The sequence below is a fragment of the Vitis riparia genome, chromosome 13 (genome assembly GCF_004353265.1).
Source record: "Vitis riparia cultivar Riparia Gloire de Montpellier isolate 1030 chromosome 13, EGFV_Vit.rip_1.0, whole genome shotgun sequence".
NCBI classification, from domain to species: Eukaryota; Viridiplantae; Streptophyta; class Magnoliopsida; order Vitales; family Vitaceae; genus Vitis; species Vitis riparia.
Window position 1 is genome coordinate 11,314,302 of NC_048443.1, and position 16,549 is coordinate 11,330,850.

Sequence of the window (16,549 nt, forward strand, 5' to 3'; positions counted from 1 at the left end):
AACATATATTTGAACTAGGAGCATATCATTTTCTTTGGTTTTTATGAAAAGAGTTGTGTCAATTTTTCCCATTTTAAAACCCTTTTTCAAAAGAAATTTACTTAGTCTTTCATACCAAGCTCTAGGTGCTTGTTTCAAACCATAAAGTGCCTTTTTAAGTTTAAAAACATGGTTTGGAAAGTTAAAGCTTTGAAAACCGGGTGATTGTTCAACATATACTTCCTCATTTATGAAGCCATTTAGAAAAGCACTTTTCACATCCATTTGATATAGAATGAAGTCTTTGAAGCATGCAAAAGCAAGCAACATTCTAATTGCTTCCAATCTAGCCACGGGGGCAAAAGTCTCTTCATAGTCTATTCCTTCTTCTTGATTATACCCTTGGGCTACCAATCTTGCCTTATTTCTTACTATGATGCCATTTTCATCCATTTTGTTTCTAAAGACCCATTTGGTTCCAATAACACTTTGACTTGAAGGTCTTGGTACTAGTTCCCATACTTCACTTCTTTCAAATTGATTTAATTCTTCTTGCATAGCAATCATCCAATTTTCATCAACTATAGCATCTTTTATGTTTTTAGGTTCAATTTGAGAGATGAATGCAAGATTATTACAAATATTTCTAAGGGATGATCTAGTTCTTACCCCACTTGATGGATTACCAATGATTTGATCTTGTGGATGGTTGATAACAAACTTCCAATCTTTTGGAAGGTCTTGGCTTGATTCACTTTGCACTTGTTGAGGAGGAGGTAGTGCCAAAGGTGATTCTTCTTTCTTGGGATCCTCTCCACTTTCTTCTTGTTGTCTTTTGTCTTCAATTTGCAATTTTCCCATGGAGGTCTCCAATCCTAAATCATCATCAAAACTTTCTCTTTCTTGAAGAGAATTGTTAGATTCATCAAAAATGACATGGATGGACTCTTCTACAACCATGGTTCTTTTGTTGAAAACTCTAAAAGCTTTACTTGAAGTTGAGTAGCCAAGAAAAATTCCAACATCGGATTTTGCATCAAATTTTCCAAGATTATTTTGGTGTTTAATATAAAACATTTGCACCCAAAGACTTTGAAATAGCTAATGTTGGGTTTCTTGTTTTTCTAAAGCTCATAGGGAGTTTTCTTAAGAATGGGCCTCAACAATGTTCTATTTAAAACATAGCAAGAAGTGTTTATCGCTTCGGCCCAAAAATACTTTGGCAAATTGTTTTCATTTAGCATGGTTCTAGCCATTTCTTGAAGAGTTATATTTTTCCTTTTAACTACCCCATTTTGTTGAGGAGTTCTAGGAGCCGAAAAATTGTGATTGATACCATGCTTATTGCAATATTCCTCAAAGTCAAAATTCTCAAATTCTCTCCCATGATCACTTCTAATGCAAGTGATTGTAAAGCCTTTTTCATTTTGAACCTTGTTACAAAATTTTGAAAACTCATAAAAAGCTTCACTCTTTTGACTTAAAAACAAGACCCATGTGTATCTAGAGAAATCATCCACAATGACATAAGCATAAGATTTTCCTCTTAGACTAGGTGTCCTAGAAGGACCAAATAAATCCATGTGTAGCAATTCAAGAGGTCTAGGTGTTGAAATGAAATTTTTGTTTTTAAAAGAGTTTTTGATTTGCTTTCCCATTTGACAAGCTTCACAAACTTTGTCTTTTTGAAAATTAATTTTGGGAAGGCCTCTAATAAGTTCATTTTTGTTGAGTTGGGAAATGAGGTCCATGTTAGCATGTCCCAACCTCCTATGCCACAACCAACTTTGATCATGCATGCTTGAAAAACATCTATCATGGCCATCATATTTTGAAATATTTATAGCATATATATTTTCACATCTATGGCCCATGAAGATGGTTTTGTCATTTTGAATATCCTTGATGATACAATGAGATGCTTCAAAAATTACTTTAAAACCTTTTTCACAAAGTTGACTAATGCTCAAAAGATTGTGTTTTAAACCATCTACTAATAAAACACTTTCAATAAGGGAGGATGTACCATTACCTATGTTACCTTGACCAATGATTCTTCCTTTTACATTGTCTCCAAAGGTGACATATCCTCCTTTTCTCTTTGTAAGGAAGACAAACTTGGATTCATCCCCGGTCAAGTGTCTTGAGCACCCACTATCCAAGAACCACTTATCCTCCTTTGAGCCCTAAAAAATAGAATTCAAGTTGGTTTAGGTACCCATGTCTTTTTGGGTCCTTGAGGGTTAGTGACTTTGGATTTTTCAATCTAAACCTTTTTAACCTTAGCATTTGAATTCTTTTGAGCACCATTTCTTAAGGGACATGTACTACTAATGTGCCCTCCTCTTCCACAAAAGTTACAAATAGTGGAAGGACATTCACTTGAGGATTCTTTTACAAAATAGTTTTTAAAATACTTTTGGTTCTTTGAAGATTTGAATCCTAGTCCTTGTTTGTCAAAAACACATTTTTGGCTTGCTAAGATCATTTCAAAGGACTTTTGTCCACAAGAGAAAATTGAAAGAGAGGAGGTCAACCATTCATTTTTCTTTTTCAAAATTTCATTTTCATTTCTTAAAATCTCATTCTCTTTTTCAAGATGAGTTTTAGAGATTTCATCAATCGAAAACTTTTCTTTCACTTCCTCAAGTTCTTTTTCAAGTTCTTGAATTCTCTTTTTAAGAGAATTATTTTTCAAACTAAGTTTTTCAAAATCCTCATATAGTTCTTCAAAAATAACATGCATATCTTCATCACTGGAGTTAGAGTTTACCTCATCAAGATCATCTATTGCCATGAAGCACATGTTTGCCACTTCTTTTTCCTTTTCTTCCTCAGAAGATTCTTCACTCTCACTCCAAGTGGCCATCATTGCCTTCTTCATTCTTCTCTTGGCTTCAATTTTGTAGAGAGGACAATCATATTTAATGTGTCCCGGATTTTTGCATTTGAAGCATATCAAATCTCCTTTCTCTTCCCATTTTTCCTTGTCACCATGTGATGAGGATTCCCTTCTTGAGGGATTTCTTCTAGAGGTAAACTTTTTCCCTCTAAACCTTTCACCTCTCATGTACTTGTTGAGCTTTCTTGTGATGAGAGCTAAATCATCATCTTCTTCACTTGGTTTTTCTTCTTCAACATCTTCTTCATCCTTGGTTGTAGCTTTGAGAGATATGCTTTTCTTTTTTTTGTCTTCACTCTCTTGTAGTTGCTTTGTCAAACTGATTTCATAAGTCAATAATGACCCTAAGAGTTATTCCATAGGTAGCTTGGTCAAATCTTTAGCTTCTTGAATAGTGGTGACCTTTGTATGCCACTTTAAGGGGAGAGACCTCAATATCTTCATCACCTTTTCGAATTCATTTATGACCCTTCCCAATGCTTCAAGGCCATTGACAATTTCAGTGAACCTAGTGATCATCTCAACAATAGATTCAGTTTCTTTCATTGAAAACAATTCATAGTTATGGACAAGTATATTAATTTTTTACTCTTTCACTTGATTAGTTCCTTCATGAGTTATTTCAAGCAATCTCCAAATTTCCTTAGCAGATTTACATTGGCATATTCTATTATATTCATTCCTATCCATAGCACATTGCAAAGTAAAAACGGCTTTAGCATTTAATTAAAAATTTCTTCTATCAAGCTCATTCCATTCTTGCTTGGGTTTTGGAACCAAAACTCCATCAACTAATTTAGTGGGAAAAGTTGGGCCATCTTCAATGACATCCCATACATCTAAATCAGTTGATTGTAAGAACCAAGTCATTCTAACTTTCCAATAGGGATAGTCGGTTCCTGTAAAGAATGGAACTCTATGTTTTGAACAATTTTCAGTTTGAGATGAGCTTGATGGAACAACCATTTTCCTCTTAGACGATTAGGTCTTAAACCAGAGGTCTAGCTCTGATACCAATTGATAAAACAAAGGCTATAAATAATTAAGGAAAATACCTAAAAGGGGGGGGGGGGGGGGAGGGGGTGAATTAGGTTTTTCAAAATCTTTTTCCACACAATAATATATGCACAAAATAAATAAAGGAAGGAGATAAAGTTAGAGAATTCAAACTCGGGTTTATAGTGGTTCGACACTCCCTTGCCTATGTCCACTCTTCTCAATCTCCTAACCGAGTGAGGGTTCCATTAACTTGAAACTTCAATCAAGCTTTCAATCTTCTTACACTTGGATTCCAGCTCCAATGGGCTCTTACACAATCTCTTCAAGATTTGAACCACTTGAAGGCTTTTACACTCAGTTTACACAAAGATGAAACTCTCAACTTAGCTTAAGGATGGCTCAAGTACAAGAGAAAGCTAGGATGAATTGCAAGAGTGCACTAAGAATATGCAAGTGATGGTTTAATGCACTAAGAAAGAAATGAGAGCTTTTTGATCAAGAACAGGTAGGTAGACAATTGATTGTAAAGGTTCTCTTAGTCATAAATGAAGTGGAGCTCTGAATTTATAGGTTTCTAAGCTCGGGAGATGAAAACAGCAGAAAGTAGCCTCAACCAGACGAGCAAAGGGTCGACTGAATCACTAGCCGTTGGAGCATTTAATGCATGACAAGTTACTATTGCCTCGACCGGACATCGACCGGTCCTCGACCGGACAAGGGTGAGGCTTGAACGGGATGAGAAAGCTATTGGGAGAGAGAGAAGGTTTTTGTGCCTCCCTCGACCGGACCTCGACCGGACAAGGGAAATCGGTCGACCGGTTACCCAACCGGTTGAGCCGGTTGGCCATAGCCTCGACCGGTTGAGCCTTTTGGCCCCAAAAACCTATCCTTTTTTATTTCTTTCTTTTCTAATACTTAGGCAAGGTCTTCAGGTGAGTTAATATGCCAATTTTGAATCAATTTGCCTAAGGTATATTTGATAAAACTCGGGTTTTAAAGAAAATCAAGTTTTAAAGAATAAACCGAGTTTTCTAAGATGCATGAAAAGGTATGAACATCCTAAGTGCACTCATGCTATCATCTTACATTCATTTCCTATGATCACAAGTCTTCCAAATGATATCAATCCCGTATTCGTTTGGTCCTTGATGAATTTTTGAGATTATGCCTGAGATTCTTAACAATTTAAAACAATTAGTCACTTAACCATGGTTTGTTATCATCAAAACCTGATTAGGAGAACCCTTGGGCTAACAAACCTTATGTTTCATAGTATACCACATATGGTTTTCCTTCCATCCTCAATCCCAAAATTGCTCCAATGGCAAGATCACTAGTATCAGACACAACTTCAAGAGCTAACCTCTAATATGGTGTAGAAATCAGATTTTCCTTGTAATGTATCAAAGGCTTTTTAGTAATCTTCTTACTACTTGAATTCAATAACTTTAAGTAGAAATACTACTACAAAAGAGGTTGAGCAATTTTAGACAAATCCTTAATGAATCTCCTTTAGAATCCTGCATGTCTAAGGAATTGACAAACATCTTTCATACTAGAAGGATTAGGTAGTTTCATAATCAACTCAATTTTTGCTTGTCCTACTTCAATTATCCTTTTTGAAATTATATGCTTCCTTGATTAACCATAAAGTGGCACTTCTCCAAGTTTAGAACTAAGCCATTTTCTACACATCTTCCTATCACTTAGTGTAGATTCTTCAAGCATACATTAAAAATGGCTCCAAAAACTATGATGTCATCTATGAAAACTTCCATTTCTCTTTCTAACAATTTCGAAAATATATTGATCAAGCACCTTTGAAAAGTTATAGGAGCATTCCATAACCCTAAAGGAATATTTCTATATACATATATCCCACAAGGAGTGAGAGTAGTCTTCACCCAATCCTTTAGAGTTATGTCAATTTGAAAATATTTAGAACAACCATTTAAGTAATAGAAAGGATATCCAACTACCTTTTGTAGTGTTTGGTCAAGGAATGGTAGAAAACAATAGTCCTTCCTAGCTACTATATTTTACTTTTTGTAATCAATCCATACCCTCCAACCAATAGTTAGTCTTGTAAGAATGACTTCCTCTTTTTCATTCTTAATTACTGTGATACAACTTTTCTTTGGAACAACTTAAGTCAAACTAACTCAAGTGCTATCAGAAATAGGGTAAATAATCTTGGGATCAAGGAGTTTAATCACCTTAGTCCTCACAACTTCTTGCATATGAGGATTGAATGTTCTTTAAGGTTAGTGAACAATGAAGAGAAACGGGGTAAACCCATTGATTTTTGTAGGAAACTTACCAAAGGGGTTTGGCATGGAAAAAAAAGGAAAGATTCAGTGTATATGTGGATAGGAAGGAGGGCTGTGTTCAAAATGAAGAGAAATTCTGAGCATGATGAGAAGGATGATTATGGGAAGGAGGATTGTGAGAGGTAAGGAAGAGAGATATCCAGCATGAAAATGACGCTTATGGGAGGGTGATTCAGCAGCACGTGGAAGAGAGATATCCAACATTCTGGTTGATGAATGAAGAGGGATTTTTGGGGAAGATACAGAGAGGGGTAGGAAGAGAGTGGAGATTGGTTATTTTATTTCTTTCCTCTTCATTGCCACCAATGGGGTCATCTCTGATAAGCACCTTCGCCGCCACCTTATATTTTGAGTAAATTTTTGCAGTTACGGGGGGAGAGAGGGTGGCGTAGTCCTCGAATTGGTGGGCATGCCTGGACTATGGGCTGAGAATGATTCTGAACCATCAAACCACTACACCACAAAAATTGGTGGACTACCAGATTGGTCGATTCCACAGTTGCTCTCCTCAAAACCTCATCTTCTTTAGTATGCTATATGTGAAAAAGATCTCTGTCTTGTGGCTCAGGTTTATGCCCCGATTTTTGGCAAAAGTTTGAAGATTGACGAGCGGGTAATCTATGTTTTGGGCTATTTGATGCCCACATGTGGAAGAAATCCGTGTAGCTAGCGGGCTATTTGTGTTCAAAAATTAAATCCTACCGACAATGAAGTAGTATAAAAGACTGTCATTGCATCATCTCCTGTTGCTGGATGGAAAACATTGTTCTTGTTCTCTAAAAAAATTAGATCTACCATTGTCATTCCTGCTACTTTTTCCCAGGTTTAGGCCTTTGAAATTGCCATTTCTTGGTTTTGTTTTAGTAAGTGTTGGAAAATTCTAGATTGTTCCATTGATTAGAGCCAAAATATGTGCTTTAATGGCACATATTTGATGTGATTTATGCACCATAAGACACTCAAATCATCTGACTTGACTCAAATTGATGCTAAGGCCATAGCCATGAGTTTAACTTGTATTTTGGAGATTTATCTTACGTTCAAGGCAAGAAAATGGTGCAAGTTCAGTCACTTCAGATTTTGAGAGATCAAGAAAGGGTCAAATGAGGAAATGAGCAAGTCAAGACTCATGGACTATGAGGAATGGGAAGACAAGGATATCATGAGTTTGGAAAATGAGAAATGACCATTATGGAGTAAGAAAGAAGGCAAGAAAATATGGATAATGAGGCATTGATTCATGCCTAATTGGTGTCTCAGCTGATTCGTGTCCAGCTGGTGCTCCTTGATTGAGGGAGTAATCAACAAAATTTATAACCTATTACACCATATACTAGGGTAGCAAAGACAAAGCTACTATAGCATAGTGGCTCTAGGATCGTTCACTGGGAAGGGTTTCCAAACAAAAAATGATACCAATTCAAAGTGAATTGGTGCTGTTTCATTTCAAGATTAGCTTAAGAAATAAAACACAAACTTTGGTTGTAAAAGGTTTAGACTTAGACTAACGGCACAACAAGTAATGGAAATTACTTATGAGAAAAACATTCCTTGGAGATTTAGGTTCACAGGGGAGGTTCCTCATGCAAAAACATAGCTCCGGTCAGTTGGTTCATTTCCTCGTATTAGAGAATTAACATAAAGTCAATTCTCTAACAGGTGCTGCACAAATGCATCCCTTAATTGGATTTCAGCTCTAAATCTCTCTCACTAATGCACTTTGCAATGGTTCGAGCCTCTCACTTAGCCTTTACCATTCAAGGTGATCTTTAACCTTGGATTACCCATCAAAAGCTCGCAAGAGATAACTAATGGATGTCTCCTTGGAGTCTAAAAGCTTACCAAGTGTTGGCTATTCTAGAAAATCCTACCTTCAAGTCACCTCCCAGAGGCTCGCAAGGGGTAAACTAGTGCATCTCCATGGATAGAGATCACTTGCCTTACCAAGTGTTGGCCCAGGTGACTCCAAGACGTTTTAAGTTAACTAAAAATATAGAAACTATTCACGGGACACACTTTCTCTTCATTCATAGCTGAAACCACAAAGCTACTAACTTTTGCACTTGGAACCTTTCCCGGCAACCTTATCTCCAAGGAACTAAAGGTTTAGTTACTCATTCTCTAGGGAAAGCTCCTCAGAGAGTGCATAACTTAGTAAATGAAATAAACAATCAAAGTGAGAAGGTAAGGCAGAGCTCAAGCTTTGTATTTTACTTTCTTTCAAACTTTTACAAAAGGTTCATCACCCTCAGAACAGGCTCTTCGGGCTCTATTTATATGAAAATTACATTAATAGCTATTACATGGATATTTAGCATTTTTCCTAACTTAAAAGCTAAGGAATCCTATAATTGGTGGGATACAAGGAGAATTTGGGGATTTAGACAACAAAAATCTGAAGAAAAATATCTCCAAGTGTCGGTTACAAATATCGGGAAGCACTAAGGACCATTTCGCAGGTGAAAACGAGGTCTGCGAGATTTCGCAGACACACAAAAAGGGCTGCGAAATTACTTCGCAGCAAATGGCTGATTCCGCAGCGCTGCGAAGTTGGCTTCCATCTTGCAGTGTTTGGCTTCCATCGCATCGTGAAACTTTAGGAGGAATTCCATAGCACTGTGCAAAAAGGCTGCGAAATCATTCCGCAACAAAAGGGTGATTTCGCAACACTTTGCAAAATTCTTCCTTCAGCTTGGAGTGATCGGCTTCCAATGGCTGTAACTCCTTCATTTCAACTCCGAATTGCACACCGTTTGAAGCATTGGATTTTTGACTTCCTAAGCTTTAAAATGACATATAGCATGCATAAATTGTACTTCAGGAAGTGCTCCAAAAGTGGCTGACATGACTGTCATCAAGAATGCTTCATGGCTGGTTTCTCTTTGCTTCCCCTCCTTGCATTCCGGATTTGCTTATGGCAAAGGACTTCAAACCTTTGATTATTCATGCTTCTGATCTTTCCATTGCTTTGCCAAGGATTCCAAATAACTCTCCTAAATCTCGGGTTGCTTTGGTGATCAAAAAGCTATCAAAACACCAAAACTTAACACGATTTGATTAGAATTGATTGCAAGGGTCCTTAACATGCTAATTGGGTTAAAAGGCAATAACTACTACTCAAAAGTGTTTAAAAGGATTAATTACAAGCTATCAAATAGCACTTTTTGAGTAGTAATCAGGCATGAAACAAATTCATCAAGTGGCATGGAAGTTTGGAACTCAAAATTTGGTGGCAACATGTACTCTGACTTTGAGGTGAGATTTGGAGTACTTCCCAAAGTTCATTTTGGGAAAGCTATATCATTTCGAAGCTCTAGAAGTCAAGAATCCAACGCTTTAAACGGTGTGCAATTAGAGTTGAAACGAAGAAGTTATGACCATTTGAAGGCAACTACGTAGAGTTGAAGGACCACTTAGAAATGATTTCGAAATTCAACTTATGAATTTGAAATCCAATTCAAAATGACCCTAATTTCGAATTCACCCACTGCCATTTTGATGTTTCGCCTCTTCCACCTTTGGAATTGCATTTAGGACAATCCATTCACCTCAGTGAGCCCCATATGTCTAGAAATCATCATTTTATTTTATTTTTTTAGTCATTTTTAGGTAATTATTGGTAATAAGTGGCCAATGAGATTGTGCCACATGTTAGGTCATTGATGATACTATATAAACTCTCTTAGTTATGGGGTTTAGGCAGCTTGGATCTTTTCTAGGAGTTTTGAGATTAAAGGTGGAAGAAGATGAGAACTTTGGTTTTTTTTTCTTCTTTTTTATTACATCACCCTCATGAGAGGCTAAAAAGTCAACATGGGACTTGAAACATGAAAACCTAAGGGCTAGAAACTTTTAAGAACGATGGGTAAATTATAATAATAATGAGATTAATTATTAGTTAGGTTACAAGTTATCAATTTTTTTAATCCTATTTTTGTGAGTTAGTTTAGGGAATGATATGATAGGTTATTACCCGATACTAGTGATTCTTGGTAACTCTTGATCATTAGTTATCTTGGTCTTCCCTATTGTTATTTTCCCTAAACAAAGTTATAAGAGTAGGAAGGGTTAAAGAGCTAAACCTTAAGCTAGTAGTCAATCTCATTCATTTGATGGTTTTAGGAATTTGTTTTAAAAAGGAAAAAAATATGTTTCAAATGAAATTTTGAGTTATAGAACTCAAGTTGATCGTGAACGGCCAAAGATCTCAAAACCCTAAGATCACTTTACTTAAGAAACCCTTGCTTTTTTTATTTCTATACCCTAAGTTGGATTGTGGAAAGCCCTAGATTGAATTAATGAATTTAAAATCAATATTCATCTTGTTATTAATTTAGTTTCTTTTGCTTATTTCTATTTCATAAAAGTTAATTCCCAGATTGCTTTTGACTTTAAGATTTAAATAAAAGTGATTCATCTATCTTAGTATTGACAAATTCCATAAGCTAGTCCCTGAAGATGATACTTGGAATATTACAAAAACTGTGGTATATTTTTCTTTAATTTTTCTTAGCTAGAGCTACTATGTATTAGGTTTAAGTATTTTGGTACAACAGAAAAGATTGGTCATCCATTCCAAGGCTTTGGATTGTTAGGGTGCATGAAAATCTATCTTAGGTTCTCTAGATCTATCACAATAGAAAACTTAGTATTCAAAAAATAATATTGATACCACAAAAAATATACATCTAGAGAAAGTGCCACAAACCTATGATCCGAATGTTCCCAGACCAATTCTTATTGGTGTAGAAAGCTCCAAAACCATAATAGATCTCGTAAACGCTATGATCTTCCACCTGATGACTCCTCCTTGAGTTTAGGCACTGAGATGGTAGAGATATCAAGGTTGGATGCTAGGGTTCTCTCTTTAAACTATAGGGATAGAATGACAAGATCTTGAAACCCTAACTCATTTTCTTTTGTTCCGACATCTAAAATAAGAGGGGTTTCAACTATTTCTAAGAGTGTTATGACTATTTGAAGTGTACATGAAATTTTTAGACCTTTTTCATGACTTTTAGAACCTTTTTAGGTTCCATTTGAAGGTTTAGATAGGGAGTATTTTTTAGTATAAGGAAACTCAAACAAGAATATGTCATTATCTTTCACAAAGGATATCTCCTCTTGAAGATAAGGAATCTAAAAATAATCCTCTATTTCTACAAAAGTGACATCCTTGGAGACAAAGCAAATTTAGTTGGAGGATGGAAACATATATACCCTTTTTGTGTTGATAAATATCCAATAAAAACATACTTAATTTAATGTACTTGGATCTAACTTTTCTTAATGGTGAGCATGAATATGAATAAACACAGGACACCCGAACACTTTAAGGGCAAGGTTACTTTAAGACTTGTTCAATTACCCTTATGAAACGTTGTGTAATTAACCAAATGCCCTTATGCATATAAGGGAACCTAGAGCTAATCCAATCCTCATAAACCATGCCAACAAGGTATATGAACTTGATCGGGGACCGCTAGGACCCATAGGACAATATTGGCTCTCTCAAAATTCAATTTTGAAGTTGATTCAACATCTAATTACAGAGAATCAACTAAACTTTAGTATCCTATATAAAAAACAATGAGATACCATGTGCTTGGGTCTATAACATGCTATTGATTACATTCAGTCTCCCTATGAACCGGTGTCCATAGTCTAACAAGGTGAAAGCTATCAGCCTTTCAAGACTACCTCTACTATCCTTGAGTTATAGATCCTCCTGTTGTGTGTTTAATTGACATTTCTTAGCTCTTAAAGAGCCTATGTCAAGTTCTACTCAAGAAACTCCTATGGTCATAGTTTTCATGATCACACCTTCTTAGGATCACCCAAAGGGACTCTCTGTTTCAATCCCATGAGATATCATGGTGCCTCTATTAAGAATACTTATTGTTATCGACTTTCATCAATAGGGACCTAATCTATAGGGAATATATGATCAACTTATGATCTCATCCATAGGTCAAAGCCAATACTGGCTTCTACACAAACTTAATATTCTCTCAAGGTTGAGAGACTATATAGTATAGTATCGTGGTGAAGTCATGACTACTCGACAGTCTTATGTCATGACTCAGTAGAGGTCTTATCTAATGTGTAACCATACACACTAGTGCACTCACTATGGGAACCCTGTCCCAATGACCAAGACTAGCCATCCCTCTAATTAGGAGGTGGTACACTAGAACCTCAAATGGATTACCTAATTCCACAAACTAGTTCTGAAAAAATCATTTACTTGCAAGGAACCCATGACTTGGATCTTCCATGAAACTCCTAATGTGCTTAATTCATGTACATCATGTCATGCTTTTAAGGGCTTTATCCTAATAGTAAGAGCCAAAACTTCAGCTAGTTGAGAATTAATTATAGCAACTTGTCATCTTTCATTTGTTGGAATAATGGAGAACACCTTACTAATGAATGACAAATCTTCCTTTCCCAAGTCTTGAACTCAAACTTGATCAAATTCAATATTAAGTGTAGTAAGAAACTAGAAAAAACACTCCCTTTCAACCAACTTTCTTAACACTATGGCGTCTTTACTACATTTTATTTGAATATTTTGGTAATATATATATATATATATATATATATATTGCTAAGGACTTTTCACAAGATTATAATATTAAAACACCCTTCTTGTTCCCTATTTCTTGCTTGATTTCATAGATTTGAGTTGCATCCTCTCAGAATAGGTTTATCTTACCATCTCCCAAATCTCCTTAGTCATGGAACCTTCTTCATCCTATTAATTGGAGTTTAGATCTTCAAGTCCTAGATATGTGCCAATTAGATGTCTTAGTTTGCCTTTCTTTTTTTTCAAAAAGGTTTGCACTTGTTGAGAACATTGAAGATAGTTACAACCATTCAACCAATACATTGAGTTGATATTCTATATGACTATCTGGTGGTTTGATGATGCAAAGTTTTACCAAAGACAACTATAAGTGTGGTGGAAGACTTAGACACGTCAAATATGGTGAAATATAAGAAATTACAGGTGGAGGTTATAGTAGAACAATGAATGAAAAATAAAAAAATTAAAATAAATAGAACACAAAACAATTAAGGTAGAAAGAATCATAGTGATAAAGGCATAAAAATTTCAACAATGAAGGATAAAAACTTGAACAAAAATTTAATAAGCAATGACAACTAACAAAGAATGCCAAATGGGCTTTGATATCATGTGGTAAAAAATGGTCTTGGATTCTTATTTACTTATTTGTTACAATCCCAATTCATATCCTATATTTGTAAAAAAATTAAAGAAAATGAATAAACTAACAATCCCTATAAATCACCTATCTATGAATCAAGAATTATTCTTCTTCATCTAATTTATAGCTATATATATATATATATATATATATATATATATATATATATATATGTATGTATGTATGTATGTATGTATTTATGTATTTATGTATACTCACACATAAAAAAACCTCAAAAAGGAAAATTCAAATTTCTAATGTAAGTTTTAATTGATTGTATAGATTCTTCCTTGCATGGTCCCTTATGGATGATTGTATTTTTTCTTTTAGTCTCCCATTGGCATCAAATCACCAACATTCTCCAGAAACTGTATAGCTTCCCTTGGACTTTTACTCATGAAGTCCCCTATACACATGGTTTCTATAAGTTGTCGTTTATGGAAGCACGCCTTCATAAAAGTTTAAGAGAAGGATTATACATGATCTTTAAGGCTTATTGGCATTGGTCCTAGTAAGAGTTATGGTGCAACAATTGCTACCAAAATTTAATTGTCAAATTTGTGATAAGGGCAAACACTAATTGCATTCTTGAATATATTTTAGAAGCTAAAGAATTTTTCTTCTTCCTTAGCTCTAAAGTTCGATATTTTTCTTTTCAAAATGCTAGTCTAATGAGCTGAAAAGAACTTCTTTAGAAATACAGCCTGAAGTTCAATCAATGTTGTAATACTTCTTAGTTTTTAGTGAATTGAACCATGTCTTTGCCATGTTGTTTAAGGTAAGTGGTAACAATTTCATTCTCAATAAGTTCATATATGCACATTTTAATCTTGAAATGTTGAGCAAATTTCCTTTATTTCTTTTAGATGAGTGTAAGGGTTTTCTATTTATGCACCTCTAAATACTAGTAGCAATGGCACATGTTATGGATGGATTGTTATATGCTCTATTTAAGGTACAAAATAGAATGAGGAAGCCATCCTTTGAAGGTTTAAATGATCCCTCATAGAGTGAAATTGTTGAAATGGCTTTCGCCTGAAAATATTTTAGCTATGTTGATCTTATGCTTGGCCTTCCATGCTTTCTCTTGGATTTCTCTCATCATTGATTCTTTCTAATATTCCATTACTATTTCTTATTTAGCTATAATGTATAAACCAAAAAGTACATATCCCAACCTTAAGTGTAACAACAAAAACAAAAAAAAAAAAAAAAAAAAAAAAACTAACAAAATACCTAAGAAATGATAGATTTAGACAAAATTAAATAACAATAAATAGATCTCCAAAAACTGATCAAGTTTTCAAAATCAAACTTGTTAAATCCCCAACAAACATGTCTTTTTTTCTTTAATGTGGTGTTGCTTTGTTGTATAAGTGATGAATTGGCTTACAAAATCCTTTTTTTTTTTTTTTTTTTTAAGTGGATGGATTATTTTTGTTAGCATTAGTATTTGATTTGTCTATTAATGTTCATTTCTCAAGCAAAAAATTATTCTATATCATTTATAATCCAATCATAGATCCACATGGTATTGATCTGAAATTTAGATTATCTCCTAAAGGCAAGCATTCAAAGTGTCTTTTAAGAATCAATTATGGCAAATATAAGAGATATATCAAGAGATCTTTGAATAGGGTGAGAAATCACAGATGGTATAGTAGGAAGTGAGATATACCTACGAATCAACTCGTCTTCATGTTTATCTTTTTCTATGACAATTCTCTTTTGAATAGGATAAAAAAATTTATTTATTATTATTTTTAAAAAATAAAAATAAATTTAACAACCATCTTCGAGAATATCTTCTTCACTATGCTTGGTAGCTTAAAAATGACAAAAAAAAAAAAAAAAAAAACAAAGAGTTGAGAGGGAAAATTTTTTAATTCCAAAATTAGAATTCTCTCCTAAAAGATTTAGATAGTTTCTAACTAACAACTAACCTATTTATAATGTTTACATGCCTAGTGGCTTAATATCCATATGCCACATCATCAAAACTTAACTAGAGCAAAACCAAAATCAATTAGTAACAATCTTGAAACACAAATGGTGTAAAACAATTAAAAACACAAAACAAGACTCTAGTGTTAAAATTTTGACACCATGAATGCTATAAATCCATAACAGGTGATAGATGTCAAACTTATTCATCATGCTTCTATTATCAGAATGAGAAATGATACGTGGCCTCAATGTCAGATTTATTTGTGGATTTAAAGTTGATATTTTGATCAGGTATGAAAATGAAGACTATGAAACCTCAATGCACTAAGACTTTTCTATACCTCAATGATATATCGATTTTCTTTTTAACACTTCTCCAATGTATTGAAATAAGTAATCAACAAAAAACCCTAGCTATTGATTATTTCAATATCAAGAATAACAACCCCATAGATCAAGCCACAAACATCTCTAGTCAAGAAACAAATCAACTAACATCTCAAGAGAATTGAGAGAAATATCAATTTGTAGAAATCATGGGTCAACCTACAACATTCCATCCTTATTCAATGAACTGACTCATAATCTACTTTCCTGTAAAGACAAATTTCTTTGTATATAATTCATACAAATCAAGGCGATAAGATTATTTCTTGTGTGAAATTTCACATGGTATCATAGCTTATACCCACAAACCAAAGCACCATGTCTTCACCTTCTTTTTCCTTGCCAAAGCAAGAACCAAAACTCAACTTACAATTCTTCCACCAATGTTCCTACCTGATTTCTATCAAACTAAGGTCTAGCAATTTTCTTTTATGGGACTCTCAAATTATCCTTCTTATTCACAGCCTTGGTATCTATCATCACATTACTATGAATGAAAAACTAGCTAAAGAAATTGTGGATAAAAAATGAGAGAAAATTTCAAACCCATAATATAAAACTTGGATGACCAATGATGGCCTTCTAACTTTGTGGCTTTTTGGAACAATTGAAGAAAACGTCCTTAGTATGGTTTTAGAAGAAACAGGAAGCATTTTTTATGTATGAACCCCACTTGAACAACAACTGCTTCCTATTATCATTGAAAATGAGGAAAACTTGAAGAACATGTTGATAGGAGTCAAGAAGAGCTCTCATTCAATTAAATAGTACTT